The sequence below is a fragment of the Tasmannia lanceolata genome, unplaced genomic scaffold, assembly GCF_043159265.1.
Source record: "Tasmannia lanceolata isolate RefF3 unplaced genomic scaffold, GAP_Taslan_0.1 ptg000003l, whole genome shotgun sequence".
Classification (NCBI taxonomy): domain Eukaryota; kingdom Viridiplantae; phylum Streptophyta; class Magnoliopsida; order Canellales; family Winteraceae; genus Tasmannia; species Tasmannia lanceolata.
Genome location: NW_027518680.1, coordinates 23,852,730 through 23,877,146, shown reverse-complemented (window position 1 = coordinate 23,877,146; position 24,417 = coordinate 23,852,730). Strand labels below are relative to the sequence as shown.

At 37.9% G+C, this 24,417-nt stretch overlaps 1 pseudogene across 1 annotated transcript in view; it reads left to right on the top strand.

Moving 5' to 3' along the window:
• Positions 1 to 24,417, top strand: part of LOC143853972 (pentatricopeptide repeat-containing protein At3g16010 pseudogene) — a 54,425-nt pseudogene that overhangs the window by 7,092 nt on the left and 22,916 nt on the right. The window lies entirely within an intron of this gene.

Below are 24,417 nucleotides of genomic sequence, written 5' to 3'. Positions count from 1 at the left end.
CAACCTCAAGTGACACATGGAAACATCGATGACACATGGCAACCTCAAGTGACACATGGCAACTTCAGTGACACTTGGCAATCTTAGTGACACTTCTTAACCTAAAATGACACTTGTCAACCTCAATGACACTTGTCAGTTTCAATGACACTTGTCAATCTCAATGACACATGGCAACCTCAAATGACGTTTGGCAATCTCAAACGACACTTGTTAATTTCAATAACACCTATTAAGCTCAATGACACTCGTCAATCTCAATGACACTTGGCAACCTCAATGACACTGGTCAATTTCAATGACACGTGGCAATGACAATAAATGGATTGAAGCCATGAGATATGGATTCCTTGGTTTGGATTTTTACGAGTGATGCTTCACAAATTTACACCTCTTGCCTCCACTTCTTAAAAAGACCATTCTACCCATGGTGAAACAACAATCTACATCTATTGCCCTCATTTCTTATAAAGTCTATTATACCATTGTTGTAACTACTAATTATACCACTTATCAATCCCGATCATAACTTTATTTAAAATTAAAATTACCATCTAGTCCTAGGTCTAATGGTCTAAGATCTTAGGCCTTGTGGGCCTCCATCTTTCCTCAATCCAAAGAAAATGCAAATGGATCTAGATAAAAGGTCTTAAGAGATTTTACTCAAATCTTCTTAGTCCTAATCATCCATTAATATTATTTTAAAACCCAAGGTGTTACAAATAAGGCCCTATAGTGAAAGTAAATGAGCTTCGAATAGTTGAAAAGATTTGAGGGCAATAAGCTGCATCAGCATTTTCCAAGAATTCATCAAAGGTCTTCAAGCTTTTCAACGGGTCTGGATCAAGGAGGTTCTCGAAGGAAGAAGACACCATGGGAAACAAGTGAGAAACCTAAGAAGGGGAAGCCTCAATTGGAGAAATGAGGTGAAGAATCGGAGAGGATGAATGTGATAGCCGTCGTTTATTTCGGTCTTCATGTGCATTTTGCTGGTTTTGAAATAACGCGCTCAACCCCAAAGCAACATGTGTCCCTACTTAACCGCCAAAACTTATGACACAAAATGACGGCATCGGGCCAATGGCATGAATTTGAGTTTTGAAAATTTCCAAAGGTATCAACATTGCATCGGTCATGGATGAGATAATGATGTACAAACATGACCAACATTCGGTCTGAGATACATTCCATCGATTTCCTTCTGTCAATTAAAGGAATGTAGGTATTAATATTTACACCTACTTTTGAGCACAATTGGTCATAAGAGACTGAATTATTAGACCATGACTCATTTGGACCGAGTCAATGAGGTTGTGTGCCAGGCTGGCATTGGATAGAAATGTGGGGGAATGTGCATATGGTGGAACTTAGAAGACTAGGCAGTTACTAAAAGTTTCCCCTGCTCATACCTATCTCTAAGCCCGATCGTTCAAGCGGGACCGAGTCGCTAAATAACTACCCAATTGGACCGGGTCAAAGAAGTGGCGCTTCAGTTGCCACTCGAAAGAAGGTGGGTGATAACCACCTGGAAGAACGGAGGACGTACAAATAAGGGAGCCCGAGATAGTCAATTACCAAAAAGTTCTCTCCTAGAGAACGTGGAGTAATGAGGAGCGGTTACTCGAATAAAGCTATATAAGGAGACACCTGTCTTCAAGAAAGAGGTCCCAGAACCAAATCGAAATATGTTTTAGTATTTTATCCTTTATCTTTCTACTACTATACCTTTTACTTTTCGTAGTTGTAGCTTTTCAGGATTAAGGAAGCAATGAATTCATCTTCACATGCGAATCTTTCTCTAATATTCAACTATCCCTCGCACCGGTGTGGACCCGCAATCTCGAGGCTGAACTCGAAGGGGGCCTCTCGATCTCCACACGATGGAGAGCTCTAGCCAAGGCTCTCTTGAAATGGTGCCCTCACAGCATGAGTAGTGATATATGAGATACCCCTTGTTTCGGAGTCAAAGCCCGGAATCAAGACGTACCTGAAAATGAAGAGTCGCCATCCATGGAATAAGGCCAGGGAACCAAAGATCTACTCTGTGCAATGGATAAATCCAGAGATATAACTTGGGCCTGTGCCTGATTACGAGTTGGGAAAGTATTAGGCATTCAACTCGCCCGAGCGCACTCGGTCTCTTATGCCATTTATTATTATTTTCAACAAATTTTGAGCGAAAATCATATGAAATGGGAACAGATATCCCTGAAAAAACGTCTACCTAAACATGCATGACCCGGGGATGGGTAAAAGAAAAGAAAACATCCAGGTCCTAATGAGAAGTGATATCAGAATTATCTGATATTGGAATGAATACTAGAATCCATCGTCTCTCATGGAAGCGTAGAAAACTAGAGCTAATCCAATATCAAACAATCCTGCTACATATCTCCATACGTCATATCTAACATCCATACCTAAAGAGAGTTGGTATCAGTATCATCTGTCATTAGAATGAACAACTAGAATCCACCGTCTCCTAAGGAGGCGTAGAAGACTAGTGTCGATCCATAACAGATAACCTGTTACCAGTCTCTATACATCCATCTAATCCTAACTCATCACATCTAAGAAAGCGGTAAACAAACACATGCATAGCTATAGCTAAAGAGATAAACTTGCACAATGAGCAAATGTCAGTAGATGATAACAAAGGTAATAATCAGCAATAGTAAAGAGCTGCAGCTAAGCATGTGAGAGCTACAACTAACATGTGATCAGGAGATAATAAACAAGTAAGCGGTAAAGAGCTAAAGCTAAGCATGTGAATAAGCAGTAAATTAGATAAGATAAGCATGCAAATGCTACAACTAAGCATGTGAGTAATCAAATAAGAAAATAATCTCAGTCTGAAAGAAAACACACTGTCATGATCCTATGTCAGAAATAATGATAACCACAAACACAAATCCTAAAAAACTAACAACAAACCCTAAGACTCTAATTATTTTCGGGCCCGAATCTTTGAATGGTCTGATGTATCCATCCAAACCGCCTACGTATCCCCGCCTCTACAGGAATTAAGGCCATGTAGTTCTTGTGCGCCTATTCTAAACTATGATGCCTAACGCATCTAGGACCGCTATCCTAAACTCGATCAACTAGACTCGACTAGTTGTTAACAACTTCTTGTGCGATTACTTAAGTTCAAGTGGATTGTAAATTTTAAGACACCCTATATGTCCTAACTAAATGCAAGTTTAGCCCTAAGGTAATGCAAGTAGTTCATATATCCTATGTGCAACTAGGCTGTGTGTCCTAAAGAAAAGAATGGGTTATCTAGCGCATCCTAATCTAGTCATCAGTCGGCGAAGAGTATCGCCAACTGACCGGACAGAGGCGAGGACAGACTCCTAGCTAGGACAAACTCCTAACTCTAAAACACCCAAGACATCTAGGACAGACTCCTAACTCTAGAGAAAGATCTTTTCAAAAATATGTGTAAAAGATTTGTTTGAAGAATTTTTATATTTTTGAAAGGATTTAAATAATTTGTGTTTGAAGGTTGGACTGGACCTGGGATAAGGATCCCAAGCTGCCTACTTACCTAGTGGAAAAGGATCAAGCCAACGTAGTTCGGAAACAGACTTTCCTAACTACTCTCCTATTGACTCATGACTTTTATATGTTTTGAAGTTTTCAGATATTTTTTATTTTTGAAAATGTTTTCACCATCTCAACTAAAGGGAACCTATATGACTACACCCCGTGATCCACATCATGGCGGAGTGTCAACACTAATGACAGAATCTCTTGAGCTAAAGGGTATACTCCTATCTATAGGACAGACTCCTAAAAAGAAAAGGACAGACTTCTAAACATCTATAAGTGCAGGACAGACTCCTAAGATTTGCAAAGGTTTGACAGAATCCTTTACTTTGCAAGGGTTGGATTGAATCACATGACTTGATGAAAGGTTGGACAAAATCCTAGCTCCCTATGATGATAGGACAGACTCATATGACTCTATGGCAGTAAGACAGACTCCTGAAAAACCAACTCCTAAAACTAGAGGACAAATTCCAATCTATAGGACGGACTCCTAACTAAAGGGTAGACTCCTAGTCTATTGGCTGACTCCTAACCTATAAGCTCTAAGGGGAGTGCTAACTAGACTAAAGCAAGTCTCCTAGAAGAAGAGGAGATAAATGACAGTGCTAGTGAGACTAGATAAGTCTCCTAAATGCAGAGGTGGGCTCCAAGTATCCTTATCATTGCCCTTGCAATGATAAATATGGTAAGGCAACTAAAAGACTAAGTTAGTCTTCTACTAATAGGGGTACAAGTTGGGGTACAACTTACAGAGGGTTCTATAAATGATGCCAAGCATGCCTCCTATGAGTAACTTTCTAATGTAACTGAGCTTGCCTCCTAACATCTCTTAGTTAATCATTTTCACATCTTTTATTTTAGTTTTGATTTCTACTTGCATGCATTTAACATTTTGCATCACAAAGCATTACGCAAAGCATGAAATTCAAGGCATCCAAACATAGCAAGACTCAAAACAATTAACTTAAGCATGAGTGAAAGCCTATAACATGTATAATATCAGAAACTAAACTCAAAATACTCAAAGCATTTCATCTCATCCATCACAAATTAAGCTAAGTACGAATTATGCATCAAAAGCAAGCATTTGCATTCTACATGAAAGCTGCAAATTCACATTGAAAATTACACTATCCAAATGGAAAAACTAGCAAACAAAATACACATCAAAGTTGTAGGGGACAAATCAGGGAACATTTGATTAGTTATGCACTTCCGCCGGTTCTCACCGGAAGTGGTCAACAAATTACCATCTTTGGGCTGATTTCAGATTTTATTTATGCAGTTTTGTTTTGAAAAGTTTCAATTTTGTTTTACAAAACAATGAAACCAAAACACATTTTTAGGAAACGTGTTTAACACCAAAGTCTCGAAAACTTCATTGATGAAAACTTTCCAAGTTGACAACTCCGGCTAGATCTGGCTGGAAGTGGCCGAAAAATGGTAATCTCCGATCAAACCGCAAATTGGAAATAGGGTGTTTTTGGCTGAAATCTTAAAAATATCATAACTAAATTAGACCCATAATATGTCAAATTGAAGGTCTTGGAATGCTCTACAACCCCTCATAATCCATTCATTTCAGATTTGACCGTAAATTATGAAAATGATGAAAAATAATCTGGACAACATGTAATTTTGAGGTTTTCAAGACATTTCAAAGCCAAAATTCACATCTAAGAAGCCTGGGTCTAAACCTTTGAATTACATATGTTTCAAGACTTGAAATAATAACTATTAGGCTCAAATTCCAAACTTAAAATTATAGAAATGAGAAAAATCAAGGAGATTTCCCATTTGAACCTTTGAAAATGGCTGAAATAGTAAAATCGCCACAACTTTTTCATTTCTAACCCGAGTTTAGCTTAAAATATGTCAAATTGAAGGTCTTGAAGAGCTCTACAACTTTTATGTGTATCACTTTTACAAATTCTAACTGAAATTTAATGAAAAAGCACAAATACAAATCTGGACATCATGTATTTTAATATTTTCAACATCTTGCAAGAGCATTTCACATCAAAACCCTAGATCTATCAATGATTTCACTAGATATTCACATCACACACATATTAACACATATATTTTTGAATTCCAAAGCCTAACACATCAGATCTAAAGATTTTCACAAAAATCAACCAAGAATTCACCATTTTAACCTAAATTTTCAGCTGAAATCTTAAAATTGGAATAACTTCTTCGTTGTTTAGCCAATTTTGAGCCATACTATGCCAAATCGAAGATCTCAATTAGCTCTACACCTTCACATTTAAAATTTTTACAAAATAAAACTGAAATTGATGAAAATGGCAAAAATGAGGCTAGACAACACATAGTTTTGTTATTTTCACATCGAAATTCAAATTAGAACTCAAAATCTGAGGTGAATTGCTTTAGATCTTCATATGAGACTTATTTTTAAACATATTTTGGTAGATTTTAGCCCTGAGTTGCTAGATCTAACCATTTTAAAGCATTTTCTACTCAGATTTTCCATTTTAGGCTAGATTTTCAAAGAAAACTGAAATAAACTCAAAATCTACTAACCTTGTGCTCTTCTCTTGGATCTCTCATTGAAAGCTTCTCCTCCTTCTTATTTCTCTCTCTATATCTTCTTCTTTCTCTCGCTAAAACTCTTTCTTACTCTAGAGTTCTCTCTCTCACTCTAGAATCTTCTCTCTAGAAAGCTCTCTCTCTCTCTCTCTCCTTCTAGAAAACTCTCTCTCTCCCTCTCTAAAAAGCTTTCTCTCTTAAGAGAGATTGTGTTAATTTTTTACCCCCATAAGTTTTCCCAAACAACCCTCTTTTATATATATTTTGTGCTTTGACTAAAAAATGGTTCATTTCAAGTAAAATCCTTAATGGGCGAATTTATACGGATAATACACCCCCCTTTCTGCTCTAGTACAAAAAATGGCTGGTTTACAGGATATTTCACTCCCCTTTTGCACTACAATTCTAACTCAGCTCGTCTTATTAGGCAATTCTTATCCGATTTTTTCAAAATTTTACGAGCACCAACTTGAGCCTAACCTACGTTAGGGAGAAATTTGGGACCCTAATTCACTTATTTGGAAGATTTTCTATTCACACACACACACACACACACACACACACACCTATTTAGGGTTCTGTCAAAATTAGGTGTCTACAACTGACATTTCGCTTTCGTCAATTTGCCGTTTAGTTAAATCGAACGGTCTGTCAACCTTGAGAGTTGTTTGCATTCTACGTGCATCAGCGGCGGCGTTTGCGTTCTGCGCATATCGACATTTTGATCAATCACGAGTTGTTGATGTTCTGCGTGTGTTGACATCCCCACATTTGGCGTCGCGTCTGTACTACGAAGTTCTTTCCATCTATGTAAAGACAGAGGAGCCTAAGGAAGAAGTTTTGTTCTCCTCTTTTTAAATCTAATCCCAGGGGATGAAAATGTTTCGGTCCTCGACCCCTTGAATTAAGTTTATGATAGCACGCTTACGCATCTCACACAAACACACACATCCCACACACGGTGCACTTACTGACCGCACCAAAGCATTTTAGACCGAACAAAGATACATGCACCGACATGGTTTGATGTTTGGTTCTAGGACCTCTTCCTCTTAGGTAGTGGTTTCCTTTTACAGCTTTTCACTCATATAATTGCTCACCATTGTCCTATGTTCAAAAAAAGGGAACTCGTAATAACCGTATATTTCAGCTTACAACTTACAAGTGTCACACATTCGCTTGTTTCAAGATAACTGCCAGCTGACCCATCTCTAGAGAATGATAGATGGTGTGCAACTTCTTTAACTTCATTGGAATAGTCATTAGTTTTGACAGTTGATTAAATAAGAAAAGACAGTGACTCTGTGCAATTATCAAGACATGGCAGTGCTAATATCAGTAGCCAATAGATAATACGAGGAGGGAAGTGATATTACGCCCCTTTTGATTTCTAGGGACACCCAGCGCCAGTGTATCAATGACTAAAGGGGGCGCTAGTGTACTTGACGTCGGAAAAATCTAGTGGGTTTGATTGCCACGTACATTGGCGCTGGGTTTGAGCGTTTTCACCCCTTTTATTTGTCTTTTCATAGAAGCAAGGTCATTTTTAAGAAAGCAAGGGTTTTTGCAAAAAGAGTAACCTACTATTCAATATTTGCAAAAAGGGTAATATGGTTTGATAATTTGCAAAAACAGTAATGACATTTGGCCCTTTTTCGTAAATAGGTAAAGTTGACGGTCTGTTGACGGAATTCAAACGTAAGATGGATTTTGAATTTTAAAATGACAACATTGCCCTTTATTCAAAGAATGTTTGGGATAGCATTATGATATTCTCCCACCCCGTTGACTGTATAGTTTTTATATGGTGTAAGCTTGCATGGTTTGATGTTTTTCAAAAAGTACTGTACGATACACCATAGGATGATCCAAACCGTCCATTTGATGGCCCACAATGTAAATAGGTTGTGTCCCAAAAAAAGCATTTCCATGAGATGATCCTAGCGTTCCAATCTATAGAGGAACTACATGTTATGGTAACCTCTATTGATCATAAGGCTAGGATCATACTATAGAAATGATTTTTTGGGCACAACATATTTACGTTGTGGCCAATCAAATGGAAGGTTTGGATCATCCTATGGTGTGGGTCGTACATTACTTTTAAAAAAATGAATAGAAGGCTAGGATCATCTTATGGAAATGACTTTGATCACAACCTATTTACGTTGTGACCCATCAAATGGACTGTTTGGATCATCCTATGGTGCGGGCCTCCACTTTCAACGCGAAGTGAGCCCCTATTATACAATTGCCCCTCTGACTAACAAGGGCCGTACATTACTTTTTGAAAATACTGAACTATATGGGTTTACATCATATATCAATTCAAGTTTTTAAATATGCCATGGCCCAGTTAGTTTGAAATCTAGATTAGGTGCAAGCTTGACTGAAATTTCGAAGTACTTTCCTTCGCTCTCCTCTGGCGTCTTTCCTCCCTCTCTCAAAAGTGTAGTTAGGACTTTAGGGTAATAGGATGGGGTTTGCATTTTTTCCATTTGGGAGTCAAGGGCATTTTCATCTTTTTCTAAATTAGAATCGTGTGACGTTTGCTTTCCGTCAAAAGATACTTGATTTGCATACTTTTTTCAGCAAACTAGCAAACAATGTTACTCGTTTTCGCAAAGAGACAGTTTCACGTGCATCGCGACGAAGCCATTTAACGCTTCGTCGCCCAAGTTGTACCGTGCGATATCTTCGACGGTCAAGATTAATACTAAATGGAACTTAGTTTCAAAAAAAGTAATACCGGTAACTTGTAATGTAAAAATGTAAATAATCCCCCTTTTTAAGCCCTAACTTGTAGAAGTCCATAACCCTCTCCATCTACGCGTCCTCATCCCTGCTTTTTAGGGCAGAAAATCAAGACCAAATTCGTTCATCTCTTATGCTGACGGCAACAATATAAAAATCCCGGCCGAGATAAGAAATCAGCAGAAATGCTTTCTTCTCTATCCGAAGCCCCCATCTCACCTTCCTTTTCATCTCTTTCATTTCCACCCAAATCGTAAGACAAGCCATCCACCCACTTTGGATTGACATGACCTTAAAATGATTCTGATGGAATTTTCTATCTTTTAGGCCATTAAAGTGATATCAATTAATAGCCTCTTTTCATGGGAATTCTTCTCTTAGGCTCTGTTCACTTGTTTTTCCGCTGCGGAAAGGAAAAGAAAGGAAAGGAATCTGACGTGGCAAAATGGAAAGGGCAGGAAAAGAAACCGTGATTTTTCCTTGCTTTCTCGCTGTTCATTTGCCCAGAAAGCAAGGGAAAATACGCAAGAACCCATATTAAACATATTTTCAACTGATTTTTTTTTGCAACAGAAGTTTTCACGAAACTCTGTGGGATACACACGGGGTTCCCGTGAAATATTATTTTTCAGACAGAAGATTTCATAGAACTCCGTGGGATATCGACGGAGTTCCGTGAAATATTTTTTCTGGGATACCCACGGAGTTCCGTGAAAGCTTCTGCTGGAAAAAAAGAAGTAAAAAAAACTATTCTTAGGCATTACCTATTACCACATAAATAACATACACATAGTATGATACACCACCTAACTCCTACACTCAAAATACAGATAAACATCACATAGTTCATATATAAACAGTTCAACAAAAAATAGATAAACATCACATAGCCAAACGGTGCAGAATGCGCCCTAACATCTCCACTCTGTCCATCTCATCCAGAGAAAGGAAGGGTAAGCCCAAGGGTTCCCATGGGTTAATCATTCACCTTACCTACTTATTTTGATGCTAGCATACTAAATTGATTAGCATTTATGGACTGATGTGTTGCTTTGAGGTGTTATGTTATATACAGGATTTTCATGTCATAATCGTCATTACACAACTCTTCATAACACATGGCTTGTGGATCAAGGAGCAAAGGAACCAAGAGCTTGCACCTACATTGAAGACATCCTCATTTGAAGATGTTCGAATAAAGAAGCTCATCATGAAGATTCCACAAGTTTCCTAAGCAAGTGTCAAGAAGGAGCTTGGAGTTGAACATACCATGGTGACATCTCATGTACCTCAACAAGCATTGAAGATTTGAGGACATGTCACAAGAGCCAAGACAAAGTTCAAGATGTTCACTCAAACCAAAGAAGTCCAAGAAAGTGCAAAGGAGCCAAGACATTTCAAGAAGACTCATGGTATTCATTTTTAGAATGTATTTGGAGTCCTCTTGATTTTATGTTTAAATGCACTTTCAAAAGGTTTTTAAATGGTTTTTATACTTAATATTTTACAACTTTGAAAACCATCAACACACCCAAAAATGTGTTTGAAAACCTAGGACTTATGCCCAAAGACCATAGCCAAAAGCTCATGGATTTTAAAGTTAAAATGAAATTTCACTCAGGGCCGGTCGACCGGGCTATGCCGGGTGACTGCGGGATGGAACCTGAAAATCCAGGCCATCTCGAATTTTATCGGGCCGGTCGATCGGGATTATCCGGGTGACCGCCGATGCACTTCTGTTTCTACAGAAGCAATCCAATTTGGGTCTAAGGCGGGCGACCGCCGTGGGTCGGTCGACCGGGATATGTTTTATGAACCAAAATTTTGAGCAAACAGTTAGCCCTCGTTGGGCGACCGGTCATCCGTGATGGTAAGAAATTTAAAAATAGAATAGGGCGCACGATAAGGGCAGACAACCGCCGTAGCCTGGTCAACCGCCGCGATCGAGCAAACTAGCCGTTGGGGCATTTTCTGCTTGACTTTTTCAAGCCATTTATTTACAGTTTTACCCCAAACGGTTATATTTTCAAATACACTATATATACATGATTAAAACCTATCTCCACAAGGTTTTGAACATTAGAGAAAGATCAAATCTCATTTCTCTTTGAGCTTCAGCATTTTATTTCTAAAGCTAAAAACCTCTTTGATCTTCCATTTCTACATGTTATCAAGAGGCATTCTATAGGGCTTTTATTTGTTTATTTGTTGGAGTGAATGTGAGCTTACAAAGTTGTAATCCGCCTATTAAGAGGCATTGAGAGTTTTATATTTTATTTGCTCTTCAAGAGAGGGTCTTCTCTTTGGCCCGTAAAGAAAGGTGAAGAAAAGGGTCTCCGATTCGGCCTGTGAAGAAAGGTGAATCATGTGTGAGGGTTTTATTCCCTTACCAAGCTTCGTGCGACGGGCTTCGCTTTGGCCCTTGAGAATGGAAAAGCTTATTGTAAGAGCTTCAAGATTAGGCTTGAAATCTCACCATAGTGGAGTACCCAAGGAGCCAAACTTGGAAGAGTGGAGTAGGTCAAGTTGTGACCGAACCACTATAAATTCTTCGTGTCATCATTGTGGTGTGCATTGTCTCTCTGTCTTCTTTTCCTTCTCTTACACGTGTGGTAGTTGGTAATCTCTAACCTTACTTGTGTTTATGCTTTAATTGAACAAGGGTTAGTAAATGCACTTGTGTTAAATGTTATAAACCCTAATTGCATTATGATATCCATTTGAACAAGGGTTAGTAAATGTGCATGATTAGAAAGTCTAAATCCTAGCTTTTATTTATATACATATTTTAACAAGGATTAGACTAATTAATGCTTAATTAAAGATTAATTTTTAATCTCCCTTAATTAAGCCTCAAATTTCTAATTGACCAATTCACCCCCCTCTTGGATTGTCACACCTGTATTTCATTTGGTATCAAAGCTTAGGCTCTTAAAGAGATTTTTAAATCCTAAAAATCTACAACAGAAAAGATCTGTGACAATCCCTATGAATTTTGAGAAAGGCCGATCCACCCAAATTCCTCCATTATTTGATGGAACGAATTATGGAGCTTGGAAAGCAGAAATGCAAGCCTATCTCAAATCCATAGATAATGACATTTTAGATGTCATTAAAGAGGGTATTTCTTTTTCAAGGAAATGCACTGAAGGCGACATAAAATTATTTTCCTTGAACTCAAGGCAATGATCTTATTGTGTTGTGGTTTAACTCCTAATATTTTTGACAAAATTTCAAATTGCATCAATGCAAAAGATATTTGGACTTTATTAGAAAATATTTTTGAGAAAAATGTTTGTCTCTTTTCAAATGATCTTAGACAAAAAGAAACTTTACAAAAATCTTTTGCAAATGAAGTTTCTTTTAAACATTTAATTCATGATTTGAAAATTCAAATTGAAAATTTGAAATTAGAAATAAATGAAAGTTTGAAAGGAAATGAAAAATTAAGTTAATTGAGCATATTTTTGATAAATAAAAATGTTGATTTATTTCAAAGATGCAAGGCCTTTGAGAAAGAAATTAAATGCCTTGAAATCACAAACATTGAACTTGTTGAAAAATATAAACATGTTTATGAAAATGAAGAACAAATGAACGAAGAACTCTCCATTAAGAATCAAAGACTTCATGAAGAAAAAGATAAACAACCTTCAAAGTCTTATGATTCTAATTGCTCATCATCTATCAATCATAATTATTGTGGTAGAGTTGAGCATCACAATTCTGAGTGTAAGCTTGGAATTGAGAAATCTAACAAGTTTGTTTAGATAAGAAAATGTACACTCCCGCAAACAAACTTGGATGGAACCAAAGGGATTTGGGTTCCAAAAGAGTCCCTCTAATCTAATTAGTGAATGAGTTAGTTTAGGGGCTATGCTAAATTGTTTTATCATTTACATTCTTGCTAGATACTTGAAATTCATTAAATATATTTTGTATCTAATTTTCTTGAGCTTAATGATATATCTTTTTAATTTTGAGCTTAAATGATCACATCTTGTTATTTCTATAATCTAAGTATAATTCAATGATATATTTTATCCTAGATTATAGTTTTGTACTTATTGAATATCTTTTAGAAAAGCCTATCTAAGTGCAAATCACATCACTTGTGCACTTAGCATCCACATAGCAAATCTACAATAGAAAATTCAAATGTGAAAACCATGTGTGCTTCCATAAAAATTAACCATCATTCTTGCCCTTGAGTTCAAATTGATCATTCAAGTTGATTTCTTTCATTCTTGAACTCTATTTAGGATAATTTTGGCTTTTGCTAGATCTTTGTATATTCAACTTAGGAAGAATATCATTTCTAGCAAAATTAAGTGTTAAAAGTCATGTCTAAAGTAATCCACTCAAATCCTTTCTTAGACAACTCTTTTTCCCTATGTGAGTAAGTATGTTTATTACTATCCACCTAGTTGTCCTTCTAACCCATTCTTTTTTGCTTAATGATTATCAATAAATGCATAAGAAATCTTAATGGGTTAAATTGATGTATTCCAAAAATGCCTAAAATGAATATCCTCTCATGACTAAGATAAAATTATCTAGTCATAGTAGTTCTTTTTGGAATGCATGTCTCCAAGGTGTTCGTCACTTGACATTCTGTAGAAGTCCTTGGATTATTCTCTACAGTGCTGCATGAATATCTTTATTTGTGTAGAGAATTGAAAATGAGTCTAGATTCAATGTATGAAACTCAATTGAGTAAAATTAAAAATGTCATAGGAATCTAGTACCATTGTTGGGCAGTTTCTCATTGTTATGGTTATCATGTAACACATAGTGATGAGAACACTTGTTTCCCACACATCTTGGTTTTTCATGGGCCTTTTGCACTTTGTGCTTAAATGCCCTATTTTTATATGGTGATTTGTGGATATAGGCATAGATGTTTGGACCATGATTCTTGTGTCCAAACATGGTAGATTATCCATGAATGCTCTCATTGGATGAGCCATGGAAGTCTCTCTTAGACATGGGACTCTATTGATCCCTCCCATAATATCTAAGTTCTATAGATTTAAGCCTAATTGATAATTTATATAATCTATAGTTATTTTCCCTTGCATGCTACTAGGTACATGATAAAGATGGTAAACTTAAATTTAAAAATCACTCAACTAGTACTTTAGTCCTCTTACCTGTAAGATGGAGAGTGTACACTCATCTTTAATTAGAACACTAATTTCTTTGGTTGTTAGCCAACATCTTAACCATAATAAGCCATATGTGCCTTGAGTGTTATATATACATATATATTATTTGCACATATTTAGGGGGAGTATGGTTTGCTAGGTTGTCACCTCTTTTGGTATCATATGACTACCTATAGCAATCATGCTTTAGTGGCCCAAGGCTAGTTTGAAAATTATTCACCTTTAAATCCCTTGGTGTCTATGTGGTTGGACAGCCCTTTGAATTCATACATTGTATGAGTCACTTACAAAGGAAGAGCTATACATGCTGAATGTTTGTCCATCCACCTTATCATATGATGTGTGATGTGCATCACATATGATAAGTACACTCATGTGGAGCCACATTGCTCCATGTGTGTTATAGTTGGGTCTTGTCCTATTCTTTAAATTTGAGATCATCTCTCATCTTCTCACATGTTTCCTTTGCCTAAAGCCTTAGTGTCATATCCTTTTTGGCCTTGTACTTATCTTGGATAGACTTATATGTTTCTATCTCTGCCAATGATAAGTATCTTGCTCTAGAGTTTGAAAAATCTCTAGAACCCTTCTTCATTGGACAATGCCTGAGATGATCATCTCATTGTCTATGAAGTAATCTCTTATCATGTGCTCTTAATCCTAAGAACATCTTTTTTCATGATAAGTTCCAATGGCTGTGCTTTTACATTCTTATCTATAGCCATTGTGTATTGTCAGGCATTGCATTATAAGAATTATCTAAGGCCAATGACAATTTCTTGGAAGATGGATGATTTAAATATTTTTGAGTTTGTCATGTCCCATCATCTCTTCTAAGATTTTAGCTTCGGAGGACCCCACTCAGATCATGTCCTTCTTAGCTTATTTATGGTACTTATCTCCTTTCATCGTGCCAGATGTAATAAGATGGTAGACGTACTCAATTTTTCTCTGTCCATCTCTACATTCTTTCACTGTGAAGGATGAACAGAGATTAAGAAAATTGAAGACTCTGTCTAAAGGCTGGCATGTGCACTTCATGATCATTCTTTCAAGGATGACCCTTTGTTGAAGGAGAAGATTTAAAACAAGTACCCAATCTTTCAATCCGGAAAGATTTGTCAAATGATACTCCCTTACATTGAAGAAATGGTCAAGCATTGATCTAAGCTCTTCTAAACATTCATCAGTACAAGAGTTCCGGATAGAAGAAAAGAAGTTTAGTTTTAATTCTTTTGAGAGTTTTCAAATACCACTTTTATCACTTCTTGAAGTAATAAAAGAAATGTGGTATTAATCTTCCATCTTGATCATGTATATTGAGTTTTATGGTCCTCATCTATGTATACATGTTCTTTTGGTTGCCATGGATATGTACCTCATTGATTTCATTTTCTTATCCATGTGTTTATTAGACCATCTACCTTAAACTCATATTCTATGTCTAATAATCATCCATTCATATTCAAAGTGTGATTGGTTTATGAATGGAGCAATCCGAATGGTTAAAGGTGATTAATTAAATCATGTGATCTATGTGCCTTGATCTATTACATTTAAATTAGATGCACTCAGTCAGGGGGAGATTTCACTTTGATATGTGTAAATCTCTATGAGCAAGAAACAAGTCATCTCAAAAATATTATATTATAGTTCAGAGCATATCAATGCTCTAGAAGAGACTTGTCTGCTTATTGTCAAGAAATCCCCTACACAATGCAACTTGTGAACGTGAAAGTTATGTCAATACTTGAGTATATCCTTGCTAAGGCAGAGACTCATCTTCTTACAAGTTGCAAATGAAGCCCAAGTGTTTAAATCACTCACCTTTTAAACCATTCTGCCTGGTCATGCCCTATCACATAGGTTTCACCTAGGGCCACTGACAAATAAAGGGGGAGAGCCAAATGGTTATTTTTTCATGTTTATATAGACCATTGTGATATGCTCACATAGTCTATTGCCCCATAATTGTGCTTAACTTACATATCTTTCAAAAAAAAAACTCTGCTTATCATGCATTTCACTTTGTTTCCATTTTGATAAACATCATATGAGCTTCATTGACACATCATATACACTTTGAATAACTCTTATGAGTTATTCTTCATCTTGACACCCCACTTGCACTCACACTTGCATATTCCTACCTTTTTGTTGTTGCCAAAAGGGGGAGAATTTTGGGAATTGATTAGGTAGTCCAATTGTATCTGCACCACATACCTTATATTCATTTATTATACTTTTGCATAGAGGGGGAGCATTGCTAAATTATTTATTGTATTTAATGCTCATTCATATATTTGTTTAATATCTCCTACCTCCCTAACCAATTTGTTTGCCATCATAAAAAAGGAGGAGAATGTAAGCCCAAGGTTCCCATGGGTTAATCATTCACCTTACCTTCTTGTTTTGATGCTAGCAAACCAAATTGATTAGCATTTATGGACTGATGTGTTGCTTTGAGGTGTTGTGTTCTATACATGATTTTCATGTCATAATCGCCATTATACAACTCTTCGCAACACATGGCTTGTGGATCAAGGAGCAAAGGAACCAAGAGCTTGCACCTACATTGAAGACATCCTCATTTGAAGATGTTCGAATCAAGAAGCTCATCATGAAGATTCCACAAGTTCCCTAAGCAAGTGTCAAGAAGGAGCTTAGAGTTGAACATACCATGGTGACAGCTCATGTACCTCAACAAGCATTGAAGATTGGAGGACATGTCACAAGAGCCAAGACAAAGTTCAAGATATTCACTCAAGCCAAAGAAGTCCAAGAAAGTGCAAAGGAGCCATGACATTTCAAGAAGACTCATGGTATTCATTTTTAGAATGTATTTGGAGTCCTCTTGATTTTATGTTTAAATACACTTTCAAAAGGTTTTAAATGGTTTTTATGCTTAACATTTTACATCTTTGAAAACCATCAACACACCCAAAAATGTGTTTGAAAAGCTAGGACTTATGCCCAAATACCATAGCCCAAAAGCCCATGGATTTTAAAGTTAAAATGGAATTTCACTCAAGGCCGGTTGACAGGGCTATGCCGGGCGACCGCGGGATGGAACCTGGAAATCCAGGCAATCTCGAATTTTATCGGGCTGATCGGCCGGGATGATCCGGGCGACCGCGGATGCGCTTCTGTTTCTACAGAAGCAATTCAATTTGGGTCTAGGGCGGGCGACCGCCGTGGGTCTGTCGACCGGGATAGGTTTTATGAACCAAATTTTTGAGCAAACAGTTAGCCCTTGCCGGGCGACCGCCATGTGGCCAGTCGACCGCGACGGTAAGAAATTTGAAAATAGAATAGGGTGCCCGATAGGGGCGGACGACCGCCGTAGCCTGGTCACCCGTCGCGATCGAGCAAACTAGCCGTTGGGGCATTTTCTGCTTGACTTTTTCAAGCCATTTATTTACAGTTTTACCCCAAACATTCATATTTTCTAATACACTATATATACATGATTAAAACCTATCTCCTCAAGGTTTTGAATATTAGAGAAAGATCAAATCCCATTTCTCTTTGAGCTTTATCATTTTATTTCAAAAGCTAAAAATTCTTTGATCTTCCATTTCTGCATGTTATCAAGAGGCACTCCGTAGGGCTTTAATTTGTTTATTTCTTGGAGTGAATATGAGCTTACAAAGTTGTAATCCGCATATTAAGAGGCATTGGGAGTTTTAAATTTTATTTGTTCTTCATGAGAGGGTCTTCTTTTCGGCCCATGAAGAAAGGTGAAGAAAAGGGTCTCCGATTCGGCCCGTGAAGAAAGGTGAATCATGTGTGAGGGTTTGATTCCCATGCCAAGGCTTCGTGCGACGGGCTTCTCTTTGGCCCTTAAGAATGGAAAAGCTTATTGTAAGAGCTTCGAGATTAGGCTTGAAATCTCACCATAGTGGAGTACCTAAGGAGCCAAACTTGGAAGAGTGGAGTAGGTCAAGTTGTGACTGAACCACTATAAAATCTTTGTGTCCTCATTGTGGTGTGCATTGTCTCTCTCTCTCTTCCTTTCCTTCTCTTGCACGTGTGGTGATTGGTAATATCTAACCGTACTTGTGTTTATGCCTTAATTGAACAAGGGTTAGTAAATGCACTTATGTTAAATGTTATAAACCCTAGTTGCATTATGATATCCATTTGAACAAGGGTTAGTAAATGTCCATGATTAGAAAGTCTAAATTCTAGCTTTTATTGATATACATATTTGAACAAATGTTAGACTAATTAGTGCTTAATTAGAAGATTAATTTTTAATCTCCCTTAATTAAGCCTAAAATTTCTAATTGACCAATTCACCCCCATCTTGGATTGTCACACCTGTATTTCAGGAAGGCCTCAACTTCCTTGTGATGCCTATACAGGTCCACATAAGCATCAATGAGCTCACCTCTGGTGAAACCATCAACGTTCAGCAAGGCATCTTTGAGGTCAGGGAGGCTGTGTACCCCACCAGCAGTAATTTTGGCATCATCAACCATTTTAATGCGCAGTCTGCATATAAAACCATAATGTGAGTCAACATACCTCATAAACAAGTGGAAAAAAGTCTAAAATGCTACTTTCAAAAGTACTAACCCCACACCAATGGCTAACTCCAAAAACCAAGGAACACTGTGGATGTCCTCCTCCCGCTTGTCTTTCAAATGCTCCTCATGGCGCTCATCATATGCATTTAAGCCTCCTTCTGCCTCCTTCTTGTGGCATAGGAGCGATAAGATGCTCCACTATACCTGTTCACTTGAAGGTGACAGTCTGCCCAACTATCGAATATGCCCACCTGTTGTCCCTTGAAAATCACATAAACCTTTTCCTTCGCCATTACCTGGTACCACTTAAACAACACATACATAGTTGCAATAACAAATGATAGATAAACATTTACTTAGATCCATAAAATCCATCCACCCAAAAAGAGCATTCAATAACACATACATAGTTCCATAAAACCCATCCATTAAAAAGAGATAGAATGATGCACTAACAAACCCATAAAACCAAAATATAGATATAACAATTCCATCAAACGCATACATAAGTTAGTCCATCAAATCTATACTAACAAACCCATAAAACCCATCCATGATTTATTACAATTCCATCAAACCCATACGCCCAAAAAATAAATAAACATCACAAAAGTAGTTCATATATAAACGGTTCAACAAAAATACCCAACAACCCAAAAAACCATCCAACCATAAAAGATACTTATAACTTCATAGGCAAGCGCCGCAGAATGCACCCCAACATCTCACTCAGTCTATCTCGTCCAGAGAAAGGAAGGCCTCAGCTTCCTTGTGATGCCCATGCAGGTAGACAAGCATCAATGAGCTCACCTCTGGCAAAACCACCAATGTTCAACACCTCATCTTTAAGGTCAGGGAGGCTGTGCACCTCACCAGTAGAAATTATGGCATCAACAACCCTATTAATGCTAGAAGACACAACCTGCAACTCCGATAGAAGTGCAGCATTAGGACTCTTCTTTGACTTCTTCCCACCACTAGCAGAAGTTGGGCCCCTGATAGGAGAGGAGCCACTAAAGCCCATGCTAACATCTACGACAGGTGTAGATGAAGAAGCTCTAGCACGAGGCGGACTACAGAGGAAGCTGTTATCCATATCATCGAGCCCAACCGGAAGGGTCGATGAAGAAGCACCCGGTGTGTCCTGTGTCGCCTGAGTGGGGTCCGCTCTCCTATCTCTCACCTCCTCCCCATGTGCGTAATCATCATCGCTGACAGCTTTCATCTCTTCGTAGAGTGGATACCGTTTCGAAAAGAACCTCTGGTGTTCTGGATGCATCTGTAAAAAATGATTGTCATTGTCACGAAGAGATGATTTAAACACGTAACTTATAAATGACACACAACGATATACGAAAAAATTTTATTACCTTCAAGTTATTATTCTTCACTTCTTTTCCAACCGATACCTTGCAGAAGGTTTCATCCCAGCCAAAGCCACTAAGATTAATAATGGAGTTCAGAGTCCTGTAGGTTGTATTGAGTGTCTTTCACCGATTCTTAACATTATCTTTTTGTCAAGGTCTTGTTCAGGACATCAGACACTTCCTGTGCAACAACATTGTAAGCGCACTCCTTGAACCTGGCACTAGTCTTTTGCCCTTCAGCTATCTGATTCTTAAGGGTTTCCAAGAGAACCCCATCCATAGTTCCATTCCACGTGACAATCCCCTTCTTTTCGGTCGTACCTGCACTTGTTGCCATCTCGCCTGCAAATTTTTGAAAGCCTTCATATAAAATATATTTAATCAAAGAAGTATAGATAACCAGTACTAATGCAAACATAAAAGTAACATTAACCAAGACTTGCAAACATAGAAATTATATCAACAAATCTCAACAAAGCACACCAAATGAGTATCTATAAAAATAGTACAGCACAAAGCAAGGAATATAAGCTACGGTTCCAGCAAACAACACATTGAATTTGTAAAATCCACATCCAAACATAGGTGCACAACTATTGCGACCATGTCATTTCCTAACGACGACGACGTGCTTGGAACTCATTCCACATTTGATTCATGATTGCGGTTCGAATGTTACGACCTTCCCTTACATCCTCGGCCCTGGTCAGAGGAGAAGGAGGAACAAGTCCTTCTTCCTCCTCTTCCTCTTCAGCTGGAAGCGATGCCGGCTCATCCTCAACAACCTGAATGTAGGAATCGTCAGCCATCTCCCTCCTAATGTGGTTGTGGACGCAGCAACAAGCCAACACTATGTCGATCTGCTTGGAATATGAGTACATGGGTGCTGAATTTAATATGCTAAGTTGCTTCTTCAGGACACCAAAAGTTCGCTCGATTACATTCCTGGCTGAAGAATGCCTTTGATTATACAACTCCTCGGGTTTTCTAGGTCTGCTCTCTCTAATCTGATTGAGATGGTAACCAATACCTCGAATTTGAGTTATAAAATGGGACAGACACATATACCCAGCATCACCTAGGTAAAACTTTCCTACAATCAAACAAAGAATTATACTTAAATTAGCTAAGTACTATGGAAACCGCATCGATATAAATGGAATAATAAGCTAACTATTACCTAGCAAAATGGGAATCCCGTAGCAGATGCTAACACCCGTGAGTCTGATGCCGAACCCTCCACCCACAAAGGATGTATGTAAACTTTAGGTCAAAGTCGCAATAGGCTAACACATTTTGGGATGGGAAGTGCTTATGACAAATATATCTTTTTTGAATATCCTGAGATACTTTTGCATGAATGTATGTTCCGTCAATTGCACTGATACAATCCTATAATAAGGACATTCAGATGTCAACCGTAAGTGTAAACATACCGGCCTGAATTACTAACAACCTACAGTCAAAATGCTTAGCTATCGTAAACGAACCTTAAAGTAAGGCATAAAATTAGGATTATCAAGGATTGCCCGTGGTGTCTCCCTTGAGGGACGTAATATGAACATGTCTTGCAGAATGAGAACAACATTGAGAACCTTATTAAAATACTTTGAAATAGTTGCCCCTGACCTTCTTGTGGTTTCCCTAATAGTACGATTCCTTTCGTTGTGTGCAATCACACTTAAGAAAATAGCCACATGTTCCTCAACAATGCAGTGAATTGTGTCTTCCTACAAGGTCGTGTTTCTGAAAAGGCCCACAAAGGTGCAGAAGCACCAAACATCCATACGAAGAAGAGCAACACAATGGTCCTCTGCGTGCGTGATACGTGTAACAAAGGTCATACGGGTTAAGTACCCGCTTTCGTAAGGGGTTCTTGTAATATTTTGCTCAAGGTATAGTCGAACCCTAAGCGTAACTACAGCCGCTGCAGAGATTACTATAGCTGCAGCTCGGAGATCAACATGCGCTTATCTACTGGTTGTCGAGGCATGACGGTAGCCCTACCAAATACTAGAAAAACTACATAATTTAAGATAAGAACCCAACCACCAACAACACCATAACCACATTGCAAACCATTGAAGCAAAACCATTGAAACAATCACCACAGCCACCCAACAACCACCAAAGCTCCAAACAACCATCAACCACCCAAGAACCATTGAAACAAAACTATTGAAACAATCACCCACAACCACCCAAAACCACCACAGCTCCAAAAAGCCATAATCCACCAAAGCACCAAGAACCATAGTCCACCAATCCACCAAAGCACCAAAAATATAGTTCAAGGTTATACATAACTAGTAAGAAGCAATAGCTGATAGTAATTCAAATACATAAACTAAATATACCCATGAACGAACCCATCTGCAATTTCTTCAAACATAACAGGAAAAAAATGCGCAAAATCTAACTGTTGATATCGAAATCCGATCCTTTGATTCGATCAAGAAGACCCAATTTAAAGAAGAAAGCCTCCATATTTAGGGTAAAACTCCAATAACATATAGTGACTGACAAACCCCTTTTTTGACACAAAAATTTGGATTTTCATTTTTTTCCAAACATGGGGTTTTCAAAACAGATATATATATATATATATATATATATATATATATATATATATATATCCCCATTTTTAAAGAAAATTTCCACCATTTTCTCAACAGATCGAACCCCTTTTTCAGACATTATTTCAAACTCACAGACCAAAAACCCCATTTTTGCCGGAAAGAAGGGGTTCCGAAAACGAGAGAGAGAGAGAGAGAGAGAGAGAGAGAGAGAGAGAGAAGAAGAAGAAGAAGAATCCCCATCTGTTTTCAGAAAAAAAACACGACACCAAAGTTTCACAACAAAATGAAAAAGGAGAGAAGGAGGGAGAGGGAGACGAGATCTAACCTGGAAGAGTTCGCTGGAGGGAAGAGCTCACCGGAATCTCATGATTTTGACGGCCGGATTTGGATGGGAGGAGGAACGTTCGACCAGAAATGGGTTCTCATGGAGAGGAGTTCTGAAAACCCTAGCATGAGTAATTTTCCCGAGCAAGAAAAGAAAGTGCTTTTCCCATCCCTTTTGCGAGAAAATTTAGACTGATTCTGCGAGAAAATTCGTTTTCGACGTATTCAAAAGTAATTTCCACATCATTAAATCAATTTTCCCGAGAAAAGTAGTGAACGGCAGGAAAAGCAAAATCCCGAGAAAATTTGCCTTATTTTCATTTCTTTTCCTTTCCCAGGAAGGCAAGTGAACAGAGCCCTAAAGAATGGATTCAAATGGGTCTCTTGATTTTGTCCTTGCTCTCATCTTAATTCTTTGCTGCATGTATGTATTGCAGCTTCCAAATAATGGTATTTAAGACTTACGCACATACTATACACAAAAACATGGAAACAAAAGGCATCAATTGATATCACTTACACGGGCATCAATTGGGTGCTTCGTTTCTTCCTTTGGTTGATGATCAACTCATAGATAAAAGCATGTGTGGGTAGGGTTTTTTTTTTTGTTAATTTTTTTTTCTTTTGGTGCATTATTAGAGTAAATTTTTGCTATGATTATTCTCCATCTCTTCTTTTAAGCCATGTTTGGCAACATGAGATTTTTTTCTCCATGGCCTTTGGCAGTGCTGCCTCTCTGATGATGCCAAAATCCTCTCTACACGATCTAGTAATGATAGAGTTATTCCTGTAAGCAACTCATACTCACAGAAAGATGTTAGTAGTACCGGAATTATGATACTTCAATATTTAAGCTAGAAATCAGAATCACAGGTGAATTGAAGGGAAGGAGATGGGATTCAGAAGCATTACCAACGAGAAAGAGGGGTAGATGATTGTGACTGAACCTGGTCTTCCCAAGCTGCCTACGTACCCTTTTTTTTAGGATCAAGTCTAACGTAGTTCCATTATGAAGTAAGGGTCCCTTTTTATAGAGAAAGGAGTCCTCCATGATTAGAATCCTGCTATTTTAGGAGTCTTTCCTAATTGGTTGACTTCTCCGGGAGATAAGTTTATATCTAATTTTAATGATATCATATTTCCCTTAACGAACAAGTTACGATTCAATGAACTTCCTATAGGTAGAAAGTCATCGCCTTAGAGTACATTGCCTCTTTGAGGGGCGATTTCCTAACTATGAACGTTGCTACTTATTCGGATGAGATAAGGTCCGTGACAATTCATACTAAAACCACTAAGTCGGTTTCTATATAGTTGGAAATGCCACGTGTCGATCATAGACGGATGGTGCCGATTTTATCCCCAACACTCTCCAAACCCATCCAAATCGTCCAACGAAGGTAGATAGAAGGAGAAACATGCCTTCTCCCAAGCAAAAAAAAAAAAAGATTTTCATTACTATTACCTTTTCTAGCAGACTCTACGACCCCTGTGTTTCTGCTGTATAGGTTTCAATGAGAGGGAAAGAAAGTGGTGCTAAAGAGGAGACAAGGGATAGGCCTAGCTGGAAAATGGCGTCCTTTTT